This window comes from Herpailurus yagouaroundi, unplaced genomic scaffold (assembly GCF_014898765.1).
Source record: "Herpailurus yagouaroundi ecotype Mexico unplaced genomic scaffold, PumYag 142, whole genome shotgun sequence".
Lineage (NCBI taxonomy): Eukaryota > Metazoa > Chordata > Mammalia > Carnivora > Felidae > Herpailurus > Herpailurus yagouaroundi.
This window is the reverse complement of record NW_024412397.1, coordinates 21,694,868-21,716,683: the sequence shown is the minus strand read 5'-3', so window position 1 is coordinate 21,716,683 and position 21,816 is coordinate 21,694,868. Positions and strand designations below refer to the sequence as shown.

At 38.3% G+C, this 21,816-nt stretch overlaps 1 long non-coding RNA gene and 1 other non-coding gene across 2 annotated transcripts in view; one reads left to right on the top strand and one right to left on the bottom strand.

The window, feature by feature from the left end:
• LOC121032913 (uncharacterized) overlaps positions 1-21,816 on the bottom strand; it is a 334,296-nt gene that overhangs the window by 142,572 nt on the left and 169,908 nt on the right. The gene's annotated exons all lie outside the window — the stretch shown is intronic.
• LOC121033291 (small nucleolar RNA SNORA44) lies at positions 14,224-14,354 on the top strand. Its single transcript, XR_005791809.1, has one exon. It is a non-coding gene; the product is annotated as a small nucleolar RNA SNORA44 (small nucleolar RNA).

The following is a 21,816-nucleotide window of genomic DNA, read 5'->3' as shown; positions in this document are numbered from 1 at the left end:
CGGAGAAGGACAAGATCACTGAAAAAGTCCCATGCCAGATACCAGCGACATAGGGTCTGCTGAACACTGAGGCTAGGCTGGGACAATGGAAACCAATCCCCTTCCCTACCAGGCCACAAGTACTGAGTCACCACCTGCAGCAGTCTGTTGCTAAGAGAGGATCATGAGCCTGGAAGGAAAAAAAAAAAAAAAAAAAAAAAAAAAAAAACAACTCTCCAAGGGGCAGATATAAAGAGAAGGCCTAAAGATGAGGATGAAACAGACTCAGAAAAAATTCCCAGCAAACGAGTCCCCAGCCTAAGCATAAGATAATAAGGAAGGACAAAATAATGGCAGAGAAATCTGAAGGCAACCAGAGTCAGAATAAAATTCAAGCTCAGCTCAGAATTTAGTAACCTGGGAACTTTATTTTTTTTTTTCAACGTTTATTTATTTTTGGGACAGAGAGAGGCAGAGCATGAACGGGGGAGGGGCAGAGAGAGAGGGAGACACAGAATCGGAAACAGGAGCCAGGCTCTGAGCCATCAGCCCAGAGCCCGACGCGGGGCTCGAACTCACGGACCGCGAGATCGTGACCTGGCTGAAGTCGGACGCTTAACCGACTGCGCCACCCAGGCGCCCCATTAACCTGGGAACTTTAAATCGACCAGAATAAATAAATACACACACACACATATAATATTTTTATATATTTCATATATTTTATATATTTATATATTTTTTAATATATTTATATTTGTAAATATATATATGCTTAATTGTAAGTTTCCCAAGCATATTGCACATACTATGTGCTCAAAAAATAATTCTGTATCAATAGAATACAAACTGAAAATGACTTTATAGAATCTTTTTTTCCATGCTACATATTCAAACGTATTATGCACTAAGAATAAATGGTTATTGTCCACTAACTTTATATCAAAGTATGTTCTCAAGTTTCCACTACATTCAATTATTTAAGAAAAAATGTTTACATGCCATGTCAACCATGGTGCCAACAGTCAAAGGGTGGAGTCTCCAAAGAATAATATTAGCCACCAGTTACTGAGGCTAGACATGTTCAAGGCACTGTGCAAAGGCTCTACAAATGTGATCTCAGCTAATCCTTCACCACCTCCTCATGGTTGTTATTTTGCCCATTTTACAAATAAGACAATATAAGATCAGAGAGATTAATCTTGCTTGGTCACACTTAGCCAGGGGAATCAAGGTTTTAAATACAGGTCTGTTTCTAAAGCCTGTGTTTCTAACTGGTCCCTAAGCTACCGTCAGTTTCCCCACAGGCATTGGGTTGTAATGTAGTTGAGGAGGTAATGTACGTATACATAGGAGACCATTACAACGCGAGGCAGTCAAGAAAAGTAAAGGTAAAGGTAAAATACTTGGGGGCCTGGAAGAATTGCTTAGTGGGTAAGGCTGCCTGAGCTCAGAAACCACTCCAACATTTGGATGGCCTTGGGCAAGGTATTTAATCCCCTTAAGCCTCCATTTTCCTATCAGTTAAATGGGAAAAAGTAACAGGTACTATCTCATAAACTCTAACACAAGATCCTTAAAGATGTTTTAAGGATTAACCAAAATCCTACCAGAAGAAGCTCCTGGAACATAGTAAACACTATAAATGTTAGCTATCATTTGATAACTAATTAACAGCTTTGCAACACACTAGATTGAGAGTTCCTTAAGGGCAGAGAAAGGCCTGTCTGACTTGTTCAGTTTTATCACTAGTCTAGCACAGAGTAAGCTCTCAGTAAACACTATCTAAAAAAGATTCCAGGTAGCAGAGAGGAGGGGTTTGGTAGATTGTTAAATTCAGGAAAGGAGAACTTTCCATAGAAGATAGAATGAGGGGCACCTGGGTGACTCAGTCAGTTGAGCATCCAACTCTCGGTTTCAGCTCAAGTAATGATCTCACAGCTTCATGGGTTCGAGGCCCTCATCGGGCTCTGCACTGGCAGTGTAGAGCCTGCTTGGGATTCTCTCTCTCTGTCTCTCTCTCTCTCTCTCTCTCTCTCTCTCTCTCTCTCCCTCCCTCCCTCTCTTTCTGCCCCTCCCCGACTTGCACTGTTTCTGTCTCTCTCAAAATAAATAAATAAACTTAAAAAAAAAAAAAGATGGAATAAGAGCCAGCTCTTAAATGATTTAGTGATTTTAAATAAATGGAGAGAAAAGAGAAATACATTTCAGGTAAGTGGGATAGCATTTGGAAGGCTAAAAGATGAGAACCGAAAATTTATATTTGAGAGACAAATGAGGAGACCAACCTGGCTAAAGTAGAGAATTCATGTAGGAAGGCAATAAGAGGAAAAAGCTATTAAATGAGACCAGACTTGGAATATAGGCAAGATCTTGGATACCAGGCAAAACAAACAATTCTCTTCCTTCTTTCAGCCTCTGCATCCCAGAAAGGGCTTATCTTTGCTCCCTCTTCATTCCCCTGGGGATAAGGCTCCAGTCATTATATTTTGACACATATAAGCTCCCCAGTGCTACTAGAACTAAGAAACATGAATAGTCTTATAACACAGGTTCAAGTGCCCAGGCTAAAAGGCTTTGCTAAGGTCTTGCTCATGAGATCACCACAGACTCACTATAGAGTAGAGCATTAGAGCAATCTGTCTGCCTCCCTCAGAAAGATGCAGGGTTTAGGCAGCTCTGCAGGCATTCAAATAAATCTCCCTCCTGTGACATTAAAAATGAATGAGAGGTTGGTGCCAAGACTCTTAATGGTTCCATTATATGGTATTACTACTAATAATACTCAACTTTGTCTCAAAATGCACAAGGAATGGGCTGGCTGTTAAGCTTTCGGCATCTGGAGATCAGTTTGGGCATGGAAATTTGAATGATTTGAACAAATCCTCCCTGAGATTATTAGGAAACTCAGAATACAATCCATGACAAAGTTATCAATTAGGCATGGGGATTGGAAACTGTACCTCACATTTGGCTAGGTTTCCCTTGAAAACCAAGAGCATGGAACACAGGAAATTCTCATCATCATGACTGCCTTTTTCACAGCATAATGTCCTCTACTCTATGGCTTGCTGCTTGGAATGGAATTATTGTTTTTCTTCAAACACAATTCTCCAGTAGAATCACTTGTACCATCTTTCCCCTTCTCAATAGTAATTGTTTCCTCTCAGCCTATTTTTGCATGCCTTCTTACTGTTACCTCACATCTTTCAGGAATATTTTATAATTCTGCCACTTATCATATGCTTTGTCTCTCTGAGCAATCAATTTCCTTGCTGACATTGCAGAGGTACAGTAGTCCCCACATTTGCCACTCACTTAGGCTGAGGTAGGGAGAGAACTGGGACTAAACATAGCCCACAACTCTAGACTCCTGGCTCTTTTCTTTCTACTGTAAGACCTTACCTTTTATGTAATAATTTAATAAATTACTCTCTCTCCCCCAAATGCACATTTTTTCAAAAGAACCTAAGTAAGAGGGAAATGTATAACCCTCAAGAAATGAATCACTAAAGGTTGTACTAGGGGACATTCTGGACACTTAAATCATTCTCTGTAAGAGGTAGTCTTCCTAACTGTCCTCCCCTGGTCCTGTCTACCCATAAAGAATTTCCAAGAACCTAAACTGTGTAGATTTTTCTACACTACAGTTTTCTCAGAGAGGCTTAAGATTCTTAAAGAAATATTTACTCATTCAACAACCAGTCTGATCATCTATTAATTCCAATCATTCTGATTGCTAGGGGTACAAAAATAAAGACAACTTTGACTATAAAGAGTTCTCAGTTTAGTCTAGAAGGCAGATAGTTGAATGATCATTGTACTACATGACAAATGTTATAGTTGAAGGAAGCCTTGAACACCAATTTGTAGCAAAAGAATCTATCAACCTCTAGGATGGTTAGGGAAATTTTCAAGGTTGACATGGCACCAAAATAGTCTTAAAGGATGAGTTAGGAGTTGGCAAAATGGAAAGAGGGGAAAAGGGAATTGCAATTTGGAACACAAGCAAAGTCATGGAAATATATGCCATCATAATGTATCCAGGGAACTACAAATGGCTTGATATGGTTATAGGATCAATTATGAAAGAAAAATATAGATAGAAGAGTCTAAGAAAGTGAACAAAGAGAAGTCTGGAATGCTAATCTAAGAACTTGAATTTACCCAGCTGTGAACTACTTTCTATTTTCCAGATCCCAATTTAATTAACGCTATTTTTATAAAGCAATGAGTGAAAGTTCAGAATTCTAAGAGACACTGAAATCAGATATAAAACTGCCTACTGCCATTTCCATTTGTTGTCTAAAAACATCTGAAATTTAATGTCACCAAACAGAACAACCGCTTACCCTACCCAATCCATCCCTCTCCAGAAAGCTCTTCCCATCTGAATAAATGGCACCACCATCCATCCAGTTGTTTAATCCCAAACCTTAAGTGTCAATCTTGATTCCTCCCTTTCCCTTATTTTCCACTTCCAACGCATCAGCAAGTCCTGACAGCACTACCTCCAACAATTATTCAGGATCCAATGATTTCACATCAGTTTCATGTGCATCACTCAATTCAAGTCTGAGTCTCCCAACTAGAATACAAAAACCTCCTAGCTGTTCTCTTTGCCATGCCTCTTTCTCTCTAACGCTTACTCTCCACAAAGCGGCCACAATGATCTTTTTCTTTCAGATTTATTGAGATGTAATTGACATATAACATTGTGTAAGTTTAAGTTGTACAATGTGTTGAATTGATTCATTTCCACATCACAATATGCTTAACACCATGTGTTAGCTAACACCTCCATCACGTCACATAATTATCATTTCCTTTTTATGATATGGACATTTAAGAGCTACTCTCTAAACAACTTTCAAATATATAATACATTATCATTAACTATAATCACAATGCTTTGCATTAAATACACAAAACTGATTCCTCTTCTAACTACAATGAAGTAACCAAAAAAGAAAGAAAACAATCCTATTCATAATAGTATCTAAAACAATAGAAGATGAATAAACTTAGTCAAGGAGGTGAAAGAGCTACACACTGGAAACTACAACTATTTGATGAAAGAAGTTGAATAAGACACACAAGCATACAAAAATGGAAAGATATCCCATTCTCATGGATTGTAAGACTTAATATTGTTAAAATGTCCTTACTAACCCAAAGCCATCTACAGATCCAATGGAATCCTATCAAAATTCCAATTGTATTTGAAATAGAAAAATAGAAACAGAAATAGAAAAAACAATCAAACAATCCTAAAATTTGTACGGAACCACAAAAGATGCTGAAGAGTCAAGGCAATCCTGAGAAAGCAAAACAAAGCTGGAGGTATCATAGCTCCTGATTTCAAACTACACTACAAAGCTATAGTAATCGAAACAGTATGATGTTGAGATAAAAACAGATACATAGACCAATAGAAGAGAATCAAGAGCCCAAAAATACCCTCACATAACAATCAACCAATATTTAACAAGGGGGACAACAATACACCATGGGGAAGAAATGGTCTCTTCAATAAATGATGGTGGAAAAACTGGACAGTGACGTGCAAAATAATGAAACTGTGCCTATCTTACACCATACAAAAAATCAAGACAAAATGGATTAAGTATTTGAATATAAGACCTGAAACCATAAAACTGCTAGAAGGAAACATAGGAGATAAGCTCCTTAACATTAGTCTCAGCAACAATTTTTTTGGATATGACACCAAAAGTCAAGTCAACAAAAGCAAAAATAAACAAGTAGGACTACATCAAATTTGAAAACTTCTATACAGCAAAGGAAACCATCAACAAAATGAAATGATAGCCAATAGAATGAGAGAACATACTTACAAATCATGTATAAGGGGCTAATATTCAAAATACATAAAGAATTCAAACAACTCAATAGCAAAAAGACAATCATTAAAACATGGTCAGAGGAATTGAATATACATTTCTCCAAAGAAGGTACACAAATGGACAACAGTTACACGAAAACGTGATCAACATCACTAATTATCAGTAAAATGATGTTAGAATGGCTATAATAAATAAGACAAGAAATGAAAAGTACTGGCAAAGGTGTGGAGAAAGGAAAACTTTTTGTACTGTTGGTGGGAATGTAAGTTGGTACACATACTACGGAAAACAGTTACTTAAAAAAATTAAAAATAGAATTAGCATATGATCCCCCTTTCCCATTTCTAGGTATAGAACCAAAGGAAATGAAAACAGAATATCAAAGAGATATCTGCATTCTCATGTTTAGCCAAAAATGGAAATAGCTAAATGCTAAATTTCCATCAGTGGATGAATGGATAAACAAGATGTGATGTGATTATATATATATATATATAAAATATCATACACATATCATAATATGATAATATCATATACATATGATATTATTTGGTCATGAAAAAGAAGGAAATCTTGCCATTTGTCATAACATGGATGGACCTTGAGGGCTAAGTGAAATAAGTCAAAGAAAGACAAACACTATATGATATCACTTATAAGTGGAATCTGAAAAAGCCAATACCATAGAAATAAAGAATAGAATGATGGTTACCAGGAACTGGGGAGTGGGAAAACTGACAAGATGTTGGTCAAAGGGCACACTGATCTCTTAAATGTATACCAGATAATGCCATTTTGATGCTTAAAACCAGCCCTTGGCCTCTATAAGATTATTTATTTGGAATCTTGATACCTTGGGGTCTTGAACATGGAGTTGATCATCATGGGGTTTTATTCTTTCAGCTACTTGGCTCCTGGTAGGCTTATTATCATGGAGAAAAATAATAACCCTTGAAAAATATTCATTAGACAATGTGGATACTCTCTAGACATGTTAATATTAAATCATCTGATGATTCCTTCTATTATGAGATGTTAACCTCTGAAACAAGAAGGAAAGGGGTTGAGACAGAAATGGATAATGTTACCATGAATTAGTACATCACATTATCTCCTAAAAACCTCCACTTCTGAAAACGTAATTTAAGCAGAATATATGAGTAATTGGAGGAACATAGTTTTAATGTAGAAATTTAGGAGGACTGCTGACAAAAGGTGTGTGTGTGTGTGTGTGTGTGTGTGTGTGTGTGTGTGTGTATGTGTATGTGCGCGCACACGTGTATGGTTACACATTGGGTTAAATCATTCTTTCTTTCTCCCTCCATCCCCATTTCTCTCTCTCTTTCTGTCTCTCTCCCCTTTTTCTTCCTGTACACACACACACACACACACACACACACACACACACACAGATATGTTTTCAGATATACCTGTCTTGAAATAACCTAAAGATGGCTTTCAAAGGGATATTCATTGTGAAGCTAACATTGTTTTTCTTTCCAAAATGATTTCTTTCTGCTGCTGGTGACTCATTTGATTTCATCACTGGGGAAATTAATTTAATGGCTGTTCACAATTCTGCATGACATTGTCTTTGTGTCCTATGGTTCTAGAAAGCACTTTGGCAGCACACTCAGTGGATTGATCTTACTTACATTTTGAGTAGCAGATTCCACTACCGTTTGATGATTATGATAACAAAACCAAGAAGGATTATTTAACACTGCCTCATAGTACTTCCCTATTTATCCCTGAAGGATACAAATAGTCAACAAGCCCAAATACTGCAATGAGATTTAGAAAGCATGAAAATAGCTTCATATGCACCACACGTGTTGTATCTTTTTGAACCTTACATAGATTATACTTGAGCATCATCACCCATATAATTTCCTATTTCAGGGTTGGATATTTTATGCCCCAACTTCTCTGTGAGAATGTGCTATATCGTTAAAGGTCAAATGCAAAATAGCTCACATTGATAGCTGCCCTTACAAGCTCAGAATTGTATTTCCTGTAATGGGTAGGAATATAGAGTCTTTCCATATAAGTGCTTTGAAAGACCTAATTTTTCATTTACAGTAATTTTCTAATCTACCTATCACAGATAATAATAACTAAGAATTAAGGAGTTTTAGCATGTAGAGAGAGCTTTGTCCCATAACCTATTCACTTCTCTGAATAAACTCCTCTTAGATGATAAAGCTGAGATTTATTTATTTATTTATTTATTTATTTTAATTTTTTTTTTCAACGTTTATTTATTTTTGGGACAGAGAGAGACAGAGCATGAACGGGGGAGGAGCAGAGAGAGAGGGAGACACAGAATCGGAAACAGGATCCAGGCTCTGAGCCATCAGCCCAGAGCCTGGCGCGGGGCTCGAACTCCCGGACCGCGAGATCGTGACCTGGCTGAAGTCGGACGCTTAACCGACTGCGCCACCCAGGCGCCCCAAAGCTGAGATTTAAATCCACATTTTTTTATTCTAAGCCCTATGCTCCCTACACTGGAGTTTGTTTACATAAAAGGGTGTAAATTAAGGTCAATGTTTTTAACTTAGTAAAGTGGATGGTATGAAAGCAAAAGATAGGAGGCTAAATACCAGAATATTCTACTCAAAACTGAAATACTCAGGGTATGAAACCTTAATCTGTAGAAACTTTAAAAGCCTATCATTTGAAGCAACAAAGTTTTCCATGTTCTAGAATGGAGATTTCTTTGAGACTTACTGTTAGTTTGCTCTAAGCCAGCTCTCTGGAAGTATGGGCTATCTATCCAACCAAGTGTTCTTCGGGAAAACACTATCGGCACCATTAATCTAAGTGAAGATGTTTTAGAGCCACTACGTGATACATGAGACAGCATAAGTGACGTATTTAGAAATGGGGAGGGGGGGGTTGAGAAGAGGGTAGATTGAAAGGGAATTGTCTTTCTTTGAAAATGAGAAATTAATAGGAAAAATCTTCTTTTCTCATGTAAATATAGATGACACTATATTTTAACTGATGCTAGATCTTGTGGCAATAGCTTTCTTACTAGGTCTTGAGAGTTATTTGCAAGAGATGGAGTACAAAGCAGAAAAGCATAATTTACTGATGCCTCCAAACAAACCACACAAAAAGCATAATTAACATTTTCATAGCAATTTAGAGCTTACAAAGAAGGTTTCCTTTTTTAACAAAATATTGTTTCATTGAATAATATAAATGAGGAACGATATCCACTTCTGTGCACTGCAATCTACGAGTTCTGAGAGAGATTCAGTGAGAGGTGGATGTGGTTCTGCAGGCCAGAGCTTCTGATTCTGGATCCTTCTTGCCTGCCACTGAACACAGTGATTGCCCCCATCGATTTAAACAAACCAGAAAAGGGAAATACTTTTCGGCCCTCAACTTTTGAAGGTTCCCAGTGTGTCCTGGCATTTCTACATCTTACCAATTTGTTCAATGACCTTTTTGATAGGCTGTGTTGTTTCCTAAAGCAATATTTATTTGGTGTCGGTCAAATACATGTTGAGGAGCAGAAAGGAGGAGACACAGTGGTTCTATTTTTTTCAGAAACTTCCCCCTCTTTCTCCAGCCTATTAGGGAGAGGCCTGAACATGCAACTCTGGGAAAGATTGCTTTGTCTCTCAGTTTCTAAAAGTACCAGAAAAAGGTGTAAAAATTGGGGGGGGGGGGATTAAAGTCCTGGGTTTGAGTAAATTTAAGCAAAGCATACATATTTCAGCTCTTCATTTGTACATCTTTTAGAGAATGGCTTCATTAAATGTAATAGTATGTGTGAGAGTACATTATACTCTGCAGTGTTTACAGTGGCCACTACGACCACAGCCACGGCCACCCTGCCCAAGATCCCTCACTATATACTATAAAAGTAACTAACAAGTGTCATCTTGCCCACCAGCTCCACTCAATCAGGAGTGGCTTGCTGGGGCTCTGTGTGGAGAAAGTTTCTGAGACTACACCCAGGCACTGAGGGAAAATACAGTAATAGCTCTTATGTGAAGACATTATGAATGGAGAATGATCACATAGGTGTCAGACATTGGCCATCTCAGGCATAGATATACCAGTTAAAATATTAATAAGGACTCAAAGATCTATCATAGCTCGCAACAATTACATCATCTGTGGCCACTCTGTAGCCCAGAATATAACCACAAGTTTAAAAAATAAAATTTTGCTGAACTAGAATAAACAACCCGGAAAACTTTCTCAATGAGCTTTCTCTCACAATCCAATCTTCTACCAACAACTTTTCCTTAAATTTTAAAGCTAACATTTTCATATAATTCAAGTTGGAAGGAAATGAAGGGATCATTTTTGCTTTGGTAGCTTCTCACCATCCTTAATCTTGTATCCCCCAAATTAAATGCTAATAAAGCTTGTTCAAATTACTTCTTTAAAAAACTCCCCAGGCTATGGGGGAGGCTGGGTGGCTCAGTCAGTTAAGTGTCTGACTTCAGCTCAGGTCATGATCTCACGGTTTGTGAGTTGGAGCCCCGTGTCGGGCTCTGTGCTTTGGATTCTGTGTCTCCCTCTCTCTCTGCCCCTCCCCCACTCATGCTCTGTCTCTGTCTCTCTTAAAAATAAATAAACATTAAAAATTTTTTTCTTTAAATCCCCAGTCTAAAGGAATCAAAATAGCATTAGACGTGCTTATACTTCCTAGCCCTCTTCTCTCAGGATATAGCTAGGGCTGCCAACGACATGATCAGAAAGAAGGAAGATGGGTACAATACCATCTTCTTCGAATACCAATTCTTCGAATTCACCACCCTTATTAACAACACATTAAATGGGGGAAAATAGGAGAGCAACACAAGAATACCAGCTTTACCCCAGAGTTATGATCTGCCTCTGCAGGAAGGTAATTCAAGAGATTAATTCACTACTGAGATGAAAAACTTCATGATTTTTTTCTCCCTCTTTTGCTCCCTTACTATCCTTTGCGGTCCAAAAGACCTTTTCTAAGGTTTATGTACAGTTGTCAGATTTTAAGCTGTACTCTTATAGTTGGAAATTAAATTGCAAAACAACCTTCCCCCCGTCACCCCTGCAAATGCTTGAAATTTGTTCTTACAAAATGATATCCTTTTAAATATAATTTCATCCAATGTGACTTGTTGCAAGTAATTTCTCTAGTGAGAAAAGCCACATATCAGTTCCCTTCCTTGCCTTTGGAAATGTCTTTGCTAACAGAGATGCTCAAAATGACCTTGATGTCAAGTAGTACCTGCTGGCTGATGAAAATTACCTTTGACCTGGATCTCAGGAAGAGGGAGATGCAATGAGCTTGAATTTATTTCAAAGGTACCAATACACATTCCAGAGACTTGAGCAAAAGTGTATGTGGGAGATCTAAAGGAGCTACTAAATTTAGCCCAAGTTCAAACATATATTCATCTTATACTATCATGCTCTGGCTTTTTTTTTTTTTAATATAAACCAAAGTTTAATTCCATGCAAATTAAACATAAATATTTTTGATGATGAAAATTTCTCAACCAAACACATTTTGAAGTATGAAGTCAAGTAGAAATAGGAATCTTCACAAATGTTGACATGATTGGGCTATTTATTTTTAGTCCCCAGATCCCCAGATTGAGAATATTTCTACCTTGCTGACCACAGCTATGGATTGAATCAAACTTTTTATACAAATGTATAAAAGTTGCAAATAATATTCCTCAAGGAATTAACAATGGAAGTGGTGAGATGAGTCTAATACACATGAAATGATTAGGGAATAATATGAGTCAGTATAATTAAGTATACTCAGAAGACAACTTTATAGGGAATGAGAAAAATGAAAGACAAACTATCAAAGTCTTCATGGGGGTGAAAGAAATACTACATATAGAAAGATTATTAAGATTTCAATTAGTAGATGGGCGCCTGGGTAGCTCAGTCCGTTAGGCATCCAACTGCAGCTCAGGTCATGATCTTGCAGTTTGTGAGTTCGAGCCCCGCGTCGGGCTCCTTGCTGACGGCTGGGACCCTGGAGCCTGCTTCAGATTCTGTGTCTCCCTCTCTCTCTGCCCCTCCCCTGCTCATGCTCTGTCTCTCACTCTCTCAAAAATAAATAAACATTAAAAAAATTAAAAAAAAAAAAGATTTGAATCCGAAGGGCAAGGAAAAAGGGAGATGAGAGACCGTTTGCTGAGGTTACTGCCCAAAACTATAATCTTTTTAAGTTGTATTTTATTGATTCTAAGACAATAAAGGCCTTAAATTCCTAAGATCTTATTTTATTTGAGTGTCTCAGAAACTAGGATGCAAATTCCAATCAATGCCATGTCTTAGACTAATTGACATTGATTTTCTATCAAGATGGTACCATAATGGTCCTTAGTGGTTTGTCCTTGGGTTGATGATATCTGATATCCAAAGATACAGAAAACCTATAAACATCTTATAACCTAAATAGCAGAAGCAGTAAAGATTGGATGATCTTTTGAATAATACTGTAAGGCTGCATGATCCTGGTTTGTGATTTACCTTTCTTTGATTCCATTACATTCAAACCTGATTCCAGCACCTACCAGGAGCAAAAATGTGCTAGTTATCAGCTCATTGCCTCTCAGTCCCAAATCCGCCCTTCCTTGTCTACTGTGATACTGAAACATTTCTCCCCTGCCGGCTGGCACAATGCTAATCTTTGTCAATAGAGGACATGTGAGGGAGCTGGGAGGAGGAAGGTTTTTTCCTCCTGGTTCTGGTATGTTAATTTTTCCTACTCCTGCTGCACTGGGCTGGTAGTCAGGATGCCCAGTGAAATTCACCCCTAATGAGTGAGTCCTGCAGGTGACTGCCTACAGAAGAACAACTTACAGGCCCCCCAGCTGGCTCTCTGAAGGTGAGGTCTATGATGTATCCTGCTGGTTTCAGACAGTGTCTTCCTGGTGACAGAATCCTGGTGATCGTTTCCCAGGAAATTGAATGCCATCCCCCTCCCCTGGGAGGCTTCCTGGTGAATACCATTGACACCCCCACAGACAGATTCCTTCTTTGGGATTCAAATGGATCCCATACACCAATTAGCTTTCTCATTTAAGGCCCAGCAGTGAGAACAAAGTTAAAGGTGTGTGTTTGGATTGGGGTTGGGGGATAAGGAGTAGAATGAATTGACTGGAAAAGCAAGAAGTCAATGAACAGATATATGTGTATGATTGTCAAGGTGTTTCTAATTATCTCAAACCACCTAGAAAGCCCTTCTTGCCTAACTTCTTTGCTCAGAGATGAACCTCATTATCAGAGCAGTCATTGTCTTTTAATCCTGATCCTAGACAGAAGCCATCCTGATGCATTTAGATACAACATAAAAGATCCTTCCACCACTAGCAACTTTTTTCATCCAGGAAACATCCAGATGTTTCAAAAAAAACAGACATTTAACATTGGAGAAATAAAACAGTTGTTTGACAGTTGATTTAATGTTTCTTTTTTTCATCCAGATGTTTTAGTATCTCATACATACTAATTATTTTGGAGCAATATTTCTTTGCACAGCCTGGCATTTTGAAGGTTGTATTGTTTTAACATTGAAAAGTACAATAAATATGAGAGTAAGAAATGAAATGATTTTTGTTTGTAACTGAAAAATATATTGAGCAAATTCATGGCTCTAAAGAGAAAGAAAGGATTAGCACGGGTAAATTACTATCATTTTCCTTTATATTTAGACTTTAACTTTCCCTTATATTTGCGGATTAGATTGTAAGATATTTGAACTTCTGAAGGACATTATAAGGCATTATAAAGTACTATATTACTTTCATAAAATAGTCCCTTCCTTATCTATCACTTTAAAAATAGTATACAAATTAAGGGGCGCCTGGGTGGCTCAGTCGGTTGAGCGTCCGACTTCGGCTCAGGTCACGATCTCGCGGTCCGTGAGTTCGAGCCCCGCACCAGGCTCTGGGCTGATGGCTCAGAGCCTGGAGCCTGTTTCCGATTCTGTGTCTCCCTCTCTCTCTGCCCCTCCCCCATTCATGCTCTGTCTCTCTCTGTCTAAAAAATAAATAAATGTTAAAAAAATTTTAAAAAAATAGTATACAAATTAAGACTAAAATTTCTTGAAATTCTAAACCTCTCCCTGAACATGAAAACTCTTTAATCTTAAAAATAAAATTCTAGGGGCGCCTGGGTGGCGCAGTCAGTTAGGCGTCCGACTTCAGCCAGGTCACGATCTCGCGGTCCGTGAGTTCGAGCCCCGCGTCAGGCTCTGGGCTGATGGCTCAGAGCCTGGAGCCTGTTTCCGATTCTGTGTCTCCCTCTCTCTCTGCCCCTCCCCCGTTCATGCTCTGTCTCTCTCTGTCCCAAAAATAAATAAACGTTGAAAAAAAATTAAAAAAAAATAAAATAAAATTCTATTCAGCATGGTTCCAAGAGCTGCGGCCAGTTGTGGCCATGGGATCTCCACCTGCGTGCAAGAACAACTTGAAGAGACTCTGACAACACAGGTCAGCATGATACCTACAGCTGTCACTCCCCTGTCTTATAACAACTCAGGACGTGGGCTGGATGCCGCCTACCTGAGTCCAGGTGGTTCCATAAACTTCCATGTAGATGGGTGTATTGAATCAACTTTTTGGATTAGAGAAAAATAAATAAATAAAATAAAGTTCTATTTTACTTACATTATCCTCCTTCAAATAGATAGTTGGCTTACTCATGAATGACCTTGTTTCTATCTGATCCATTTTTTTTCATTTCCTGAATTAATTTTTTTGTAAATGGAATGGGTGTCAGGATATCATCTCTGGGCCTTCCGTATCCTTATTCTCTTTTCTTTCCCTGTATTTCTTAAAGTCAAAGATAAAGAACTCAAAAAAAGGCATTTGTGAGTTTGAGGAAAAGGCCTGTTTACATTGAACAAGAAGAAGGTTTCATTCAGATACTCTAAAAATAAACTCAGAATGGTTACTTTATCCATTCTTGAGGAGCCATTTTAAGTCCAGAGCCAAGGACAGGTGCAGAAGGCTCTTACTCTGGTTTTATTGTGTTCAGTGTGTTTTGGATGAGCTAAAGCAGGGAAATATAGGCTAATCTTTCCCAGCTGGAGGTCATCGGTGAGATGAGTCAAAATCCAGAAATTCATTTTATACACGCACACACACCACTTTGTGCACATATTCACAAGATATTCACATTTGTAATTCCATTTAGAACTGTACTATATTGCCAATCTTGCCAACACTGTGATATGGACATTCCAATGCTCTAAAAAGGCGTATGAGAACATCACATCTTTTTCCACTGCTTTCTCTAACAAGAATGATGCTGGTGATTCTCTGAATGTAAGAGAGGCAAAAGATACACCCTACCATCTGCTGCACTCGTTAATGAATGTGTTGCCATCACAGAACATAACAATGGGAAAGAACCTTGGAGAATGACTTTTCTTCCATGAAAACTGGAAAATTAAAGGTAAATGGGAGTGGATGATTTTCCCAAGGTCTCCCCAGGAAGTTAGTGGCAGAGCATGAAACAGAATGTCTCTACTCAATGGCTCTTTTGTAGCACAAAGTACAATGGCTAACTAGCTTTTAGTTGTAACTAAAAACGTGCTCTATCTTCCTTAAGTAATGTTAATATAGTCCAAGGATTTTTTCCTACCTTACTAAGATCATTCTCAAAAAAATATTATTTTGTCAAACTATTCAGATTTATTTAGACTTAGATTTCCTTATCACCAATAAGGAAACAATGAGGTGTGCTAATAAGTGTCAGTTGATGAGGAAAAATGAAATGTGATCAATGACTTCTGATGATAAAAATATATATACGAGCAAGTTTGAGATTATACATGCAGAGTTTCTGGAAAGTCCCTGGACATCACCTCTCAACCGGCTTGTCTACTGAAGTAGAAATCCCACTATTAATGGCTCCTTTGAGATATTTAGTTCATACCAAAATCAAAATACTTTCTTATGGGCAGAGAGATTCACAGGAATCAGGAGGGTCATGAGGCAGCACTATGTGTTACAACTCTGTACTCTTGAGCAATTGAGAAAGGATATATACTATCTGTACACAAAAATAGCTAAAATGAGGCAGCAGAATGGGATCATGTCCTAAGTATATTGCACTTACATATGACTTTTTTTAACATTTTTTTTATCTTTATTTTTGAGAGAGACAGAGACAGAATGTGAGTGGGTTGGGGCAGAGAGAGAGGGAGACACAGAATCCGAAGCAGGCTCCAGGCTCTGAGCTGTCAGCACAGAGCCCAATGCGAGGCTTGAACCCACAAGCTGTGAGATCGTGACCTGAGCCGAAGTCGGACACTCAACTGACTGAGCCACCCAGGCGCCCCACATATGACTTTAAAGAAGCCCCCCTTTTCCCCCCAACACACACACATTCGCATGTGCGCGTGCACACACACACAGAACTCCAATCTCTCATTTAATATTCACAATAACAAATAAGTCTTTTCACATGTATTAATGTTAAAAAGACTAAACAATATAACAAGTTGAATATACCCATGAAGCAAGTAGGAATACTTCAGAATTCTCCATTGATACCCAATTCACTACCAGGGACTTAACAATAATTTCAAAACACATTTGTTGGCATACCCAAACTTCCGTTGCAGACTCTTCTTTAGTTCATCTCTTCAGTCTAGGTCAGGGTGTGTCAAATGTTAAGTACACATAAGAATTACTTGCTATAAACTTGAAAATGCATTACAAATATAAAACTATGTATACCATACCTTACAGAAAAAATTAGGATTTTCAAGGGCAATTTTGACCACATGCAATTTTTGCCTTACACCTTAGACTTTGAAATCTCTGCTGCAGGTAAAATGCATCTCCATCAGCTGTGCAGGTGAAGCAAGAGCTGGAAATGTGGAAGCATGACACAGATGCCTTACCATCCAGGTGGAGGTGTTCACATTTTGTCTATAATTTGGGGGAATCGTGAAGATTGTTGAGCAAGTGAGTGATGTGGCAAAATGTGTTTTAAGAAAATTAACCTGGTGACTTTGAAAGAGATGTGCTGGAAAGGTGAAGTTGGGGGGGGTAGGCTGGAAGAAGGGTTACCAGTGTGCAGATCATTTCAATGGTGTGGGTGTGAGACACAGAAGCCCTAAATGCAGATAGATGGTCGTGGAAACGTAAAGGAAGCAAGAAGCATTGCAAAGGAAGATCCTGATATCTGACTGGACATGAATGGAAATACCACTAATGTAGCATAGTTATTAAAAGCAAAGACTTTCCCATTTTACAGATCAGGATCAAATTCCAGTTCCCACCACCATCTAGCTGTGTGATCACAAACATTTACTTAAACTCCCTGTAATGATTCATTTTATGTGTCAACTTCACTGGGCCATGGGGTGTCCAAACAACTGGGTTGCCTGTGAGAGCGTTCCCGGAGAAGATGAATACTTGATATTTACCTGTAGACTCAGAAAAGACACTGTTGTCCTTAATGTAGGTGTGCCTCTTCCAATCAATTAAAAGCCTAAATAGAATAAAACAGCCAGGGAAGAGTGCACTCCTCCTGCCTGACTGCCTTGAGCTGGAAGATTGGTTTTTTCTAGCCTTCAGATTTGAACAGAACCTGCAAGATTTCACACGAGAACTACACGTCGGCTCTCCTGGATCTCCAGCTTGCCAAGTGCAGATCTCAGGACTTCTCAGCCTCCATAATCACATGAGCCAATTCCTTATAGTAAATATATTACATGAGTATATAATATGTGTATATTATATACCAGTATTTGATTGGTTCTGTTTCTCTAGAGAACCTTGGCTAATACACTCGCTAAGCTTCATTTTCTTTATATGTACAATGATCTCAATAAATTTACCCACAGTGCTAATATGAAGATTAAAGTGAAGTAAGGTAGGTATGTGTGGCATTTAAAAAAAAAAACAACATTAATTGAAAAATTAAGCTTGTGTAAGTGATGTAGAATTACTTTAATATGTAGGTTCCTTTTTTTTCTTTCTTTTTTTTTTTTTTTTTTTTTTTTGTTTGAGAGAAAGAGAGTACGCATGTGGAGGGGAAGGGCAGAGGGAAAGGGAGAGAGAGAATCTTAAGCACACTCCAAGCCCAGCACAGAGTCCGACTGATGCAGGGCTTGATCTCATGACCTTGAGATCATGACCTGAGCTGAAATCAAGAGTCAGATGCTTAACAAACTGAGCCATCCAATTAGATGCCCCTACTATATAGGTCTCTTATGTAGTAAACAACTCCTAAGAGTATGTAGGGTCTAGGGAGAGAAGAGAGATCCAGATGTGTGACAAGCATTTCCATGAACCCTTCAATGTGCCCTGAACTGTGCTTCAGGTTAATAAGGTCTTCAAAATAACTGCAGAAGGATAGGAGGAAACAGCTTGTGATTACGTAGTTGCACTACAAAATTAATCAGAAGTGGATCCTGAAGCTGCTAGAAGGATGTACCAGAACCTGAGAGTGGCCTCAGTTCAATAGAGTAGCTGAGGTGTCCCACCCACCTTCGGGTCCCTTCTCATGGATGGACTTGATATCGAAACACAAACTCAATTCCAATCATACTTTTATGCTCACTGAAACCTCCTTCTCCCCACTTGCGAACCTCCAGCTTGAGAGACCTCTCTGCGAAATTCCCCTGTGAGAAGCAAATAAATTTCTTGCTGCTTCCCTCACTTGGTGTTGAGGTAAACATGATGAACTGCCTCAGATCCTCCTTTCCCTTGGGATTCCCCATTCTCTGCAGCCGTCTCCTCTCTGTTTTTGCTCTATAATGACACTGGAGACTTCTACTAATATCTCCCAGGTTCTTCACAAGGGACCCTCCTATTCTTAGATGTCCAAAATATATCTAGAGAGTCTTCTCATGCTCCTCCCCAAAGACTTGGCTGAATGGTACATTCAAGCTCCCTCCACCAGGGATATGCACCCTATTCAGCCTCCTCCTCTCCCCATCCCTCAGTCTATATCAAATCAAGGGTGAGGAAAAGTACTGCTTTCACTAGTATGATTTCTTCCCAGTGCTGGTACTGCACACACATATCACAGATTTTCTGAATTGATTCCCTTAGGGCTTTCATTTTGATCCTCCAAGCTTTTAAAAATTACAAAGTCTCTTAAAAAAACCCAACCTGTACAAATCAGATGCCTCAGCACTCCAAACTATTTGATCAGCCTTAAAATACTAAAGTTGAACATATTCTTGCTTCTCACACTTTGTATTTTCTATAATAAAATTCTGCTGGTGGCTCTCCGATACCTCATCAGAAGTACAAATAAAACAAAGAGTAAGAAAACCACATAGTTTCATATCAAACTCTCATTCTGCCACAAATAAAACACTATGATGTTTATCTTCAGGGTTCCCCCTCCCCCCACATCATTCTCATTTGTCCTACTTGGCCCTAATCTTTCACAAGTGCCGTGTACCTTAATGATCTTGCCTTCTAGCAAAAACTTCTTTAGAGCAAGATTCTCCTACCTTAGCTGACCTTTAAGTGCAAGTCACTGAAAAGGCTTGAGCACCAATCCTTCCAAAGTGATTTGCATTTTAATAGTAATCAAACACTTGAGCTATAAATAAAACCCAAATCTGCAGTAATAGAATTTTCAGCATCAGTTACCCCCTGAATAAACATATTTTAGACCGAAGAGTCTTCTCAGGATTCTCAAATTATACGAACAGGCAATTTTTTCTCCACCAGACATTCCATGTTAGGAGAAGCCTTGTCCCCTGCCAGTTTATTATTTAAAGTCCTGATTTTAAGTGACATACCAGAAAAACAAAAGTTGCACATAGCACACTCAAACAGGAAGTAAAGTATGATAAATAAGTAATCCAAAATGAACTCCTAATTAACGTATCTATAATTAAAGTACAATTTGAATCACATGGTGTTATAATAAAAGAGAAGGGACTTGTGACAGAGAACTTGTGACAGAGACTTGTGAAGGTGTCAGCTTTATCCAAAGGCTGCTTTAAGAGACAGGGACTTGTGACAGAGACTTGTGAAGGTGTCAGCTTTATCCAAAGGCTGCTTTAAAACCACCATTAAAGTATGCAGGCATTTCATGCCTGGGAAAGATTTCAAAAAGCTACAAAAGACTGGTTTATAATATAATACCATGTTGGTAAGTTGGAGAAATGGCGTGAAATCAATACAATGAAGGTCAAATGAGAAAGAATACAGAATACAGCAAAGATCCAAAATAAACAATCATATGGAACAGTTTTGCTAAGTCATGGTCTCAAATATAATGACTCATTCAGACTGCAATCAATGAAGATCAATCTGGAATGTTGCCTTTCTCCCACTCTTAAAAGGCAAATGCCATTGATAAGTAGTACAAACAGAAACAGGAAAGCTCCACATACATAATGATGTTTTTGGATATTATAGACACTGCTTCCAAAACAATATCCCAAAGAGATATTAAAAGGACTCTAAGCATGAAAGGCATTCAGGATAAAGAGAACAAAAAAGAATTTTTTAAGTATTGGAACTGAAAACCTCTGAAGCAGGAAAGTTTAACAAGCATTTTGAGTTTCTGCCTGTGGAAACAGTGACTGGTGACCAATATAACTCTTTTTTTTAAGTTTATTTATTTTGAGAGAGAGAAAGACAGCAAATGTATACACAAGAGCAGGGGGAGGGGTGGAGAGAGAGGGAGAGAGAGAATCCCAAGCAGGCTGTACAGTGTGAGTTCAGAGCCCCACGCAGGGCTCAATCTCACAAACCATGAGATCTTGACCGAGCCAAAACCAAGAGTCAGACACTCAACCCGTTAAGCCATCCAGGCACCCCAGAACTCTTTTAGAAAGTGCAGATTGCCATCTTTAAAAAAAAAAAAAAAGAAGGGATGAGGATTTGAACGAGCCAGAATTTGGAGAGATTTTTTTTTTTAATAATGTGACAAGATTGTAGACTTAAATGTTAGATTAATGAAATGTTAAGCCAGTGAATAATTTAGCAACATAAGACTTCATGAATTAGTAGAAAAAGATAATAAATAAAATTGATATTCTGGTATAATATAACCATCTGGGGACTAGCTGGAGCGTTAATAAAAATTACACTTTGAGGGGAGGGCAAAATGGGAGCTGCTGTTGAAAGGATATAAAGTTTCTGTCATGCAAGATGAATAAATTCTAGAAATCTGCTGTGTAACATCATGCCTAGAGTGAACAATACTGTATTGTGCCCTTAAAAATTTGTCAAGAGGGTAAATATCATGTTAAGTGTTCTTACAGTTAAAAAACATTACACTCATTATGACAGTATGGGGAAATAAAACAGGTAATTTTTAAACATCAATTAACTAATTAAATGCAGCAAAATTTTTCCCACTCTCAAATCACGTTCATGACAAGCAATAGAACATAGGAGATATCACTTCCAAAAGCCGACAAATGGTGGGTTTTGACTATTACTGAGCTCCTGATACCATAATGATCAGACTACTAAAATACTAGTAATGATATTAGCACCGTTTACCATTTGTGTGGTGTCTCACCGTTGTCAAATGTCTTTCATTTTGGCTTTCTCCAGGTGCCTCAAACCATTAATTGTACCCAGACCCCTTGTTCTCCTAAACTGTGACTTATTTATGGCACTTTGTGACCATAGCTGCCGATGAGTTTCATGCACACTGGTTGATGTCGATGTATCACACGAGCTCTGCTGGTCATTTCAAGAATGTTTCCCAAATCAAGCCGTGCAATGACTTGAAAAAATGCTAATTATATTCTAAGGGATGCTGCAAGTTCTCAAAACAAAATTCATCCTAATTTTCAAAGTGAATCCATATGCTACTTTAAGGCCTGCCATTGTAGTGTAAGGGATGAAAAAAAGTGGCTACAACGTGAACAAATGAAAAGGTTCAGGATCACTAAACACCAGAGCATCGCTATTCTGTCATTTCCATCAAGAGCATTTCCATCAAGGAGATTTTTTTAAACAGAACTAAAAAAAGATAGGATTAAAATCATTTG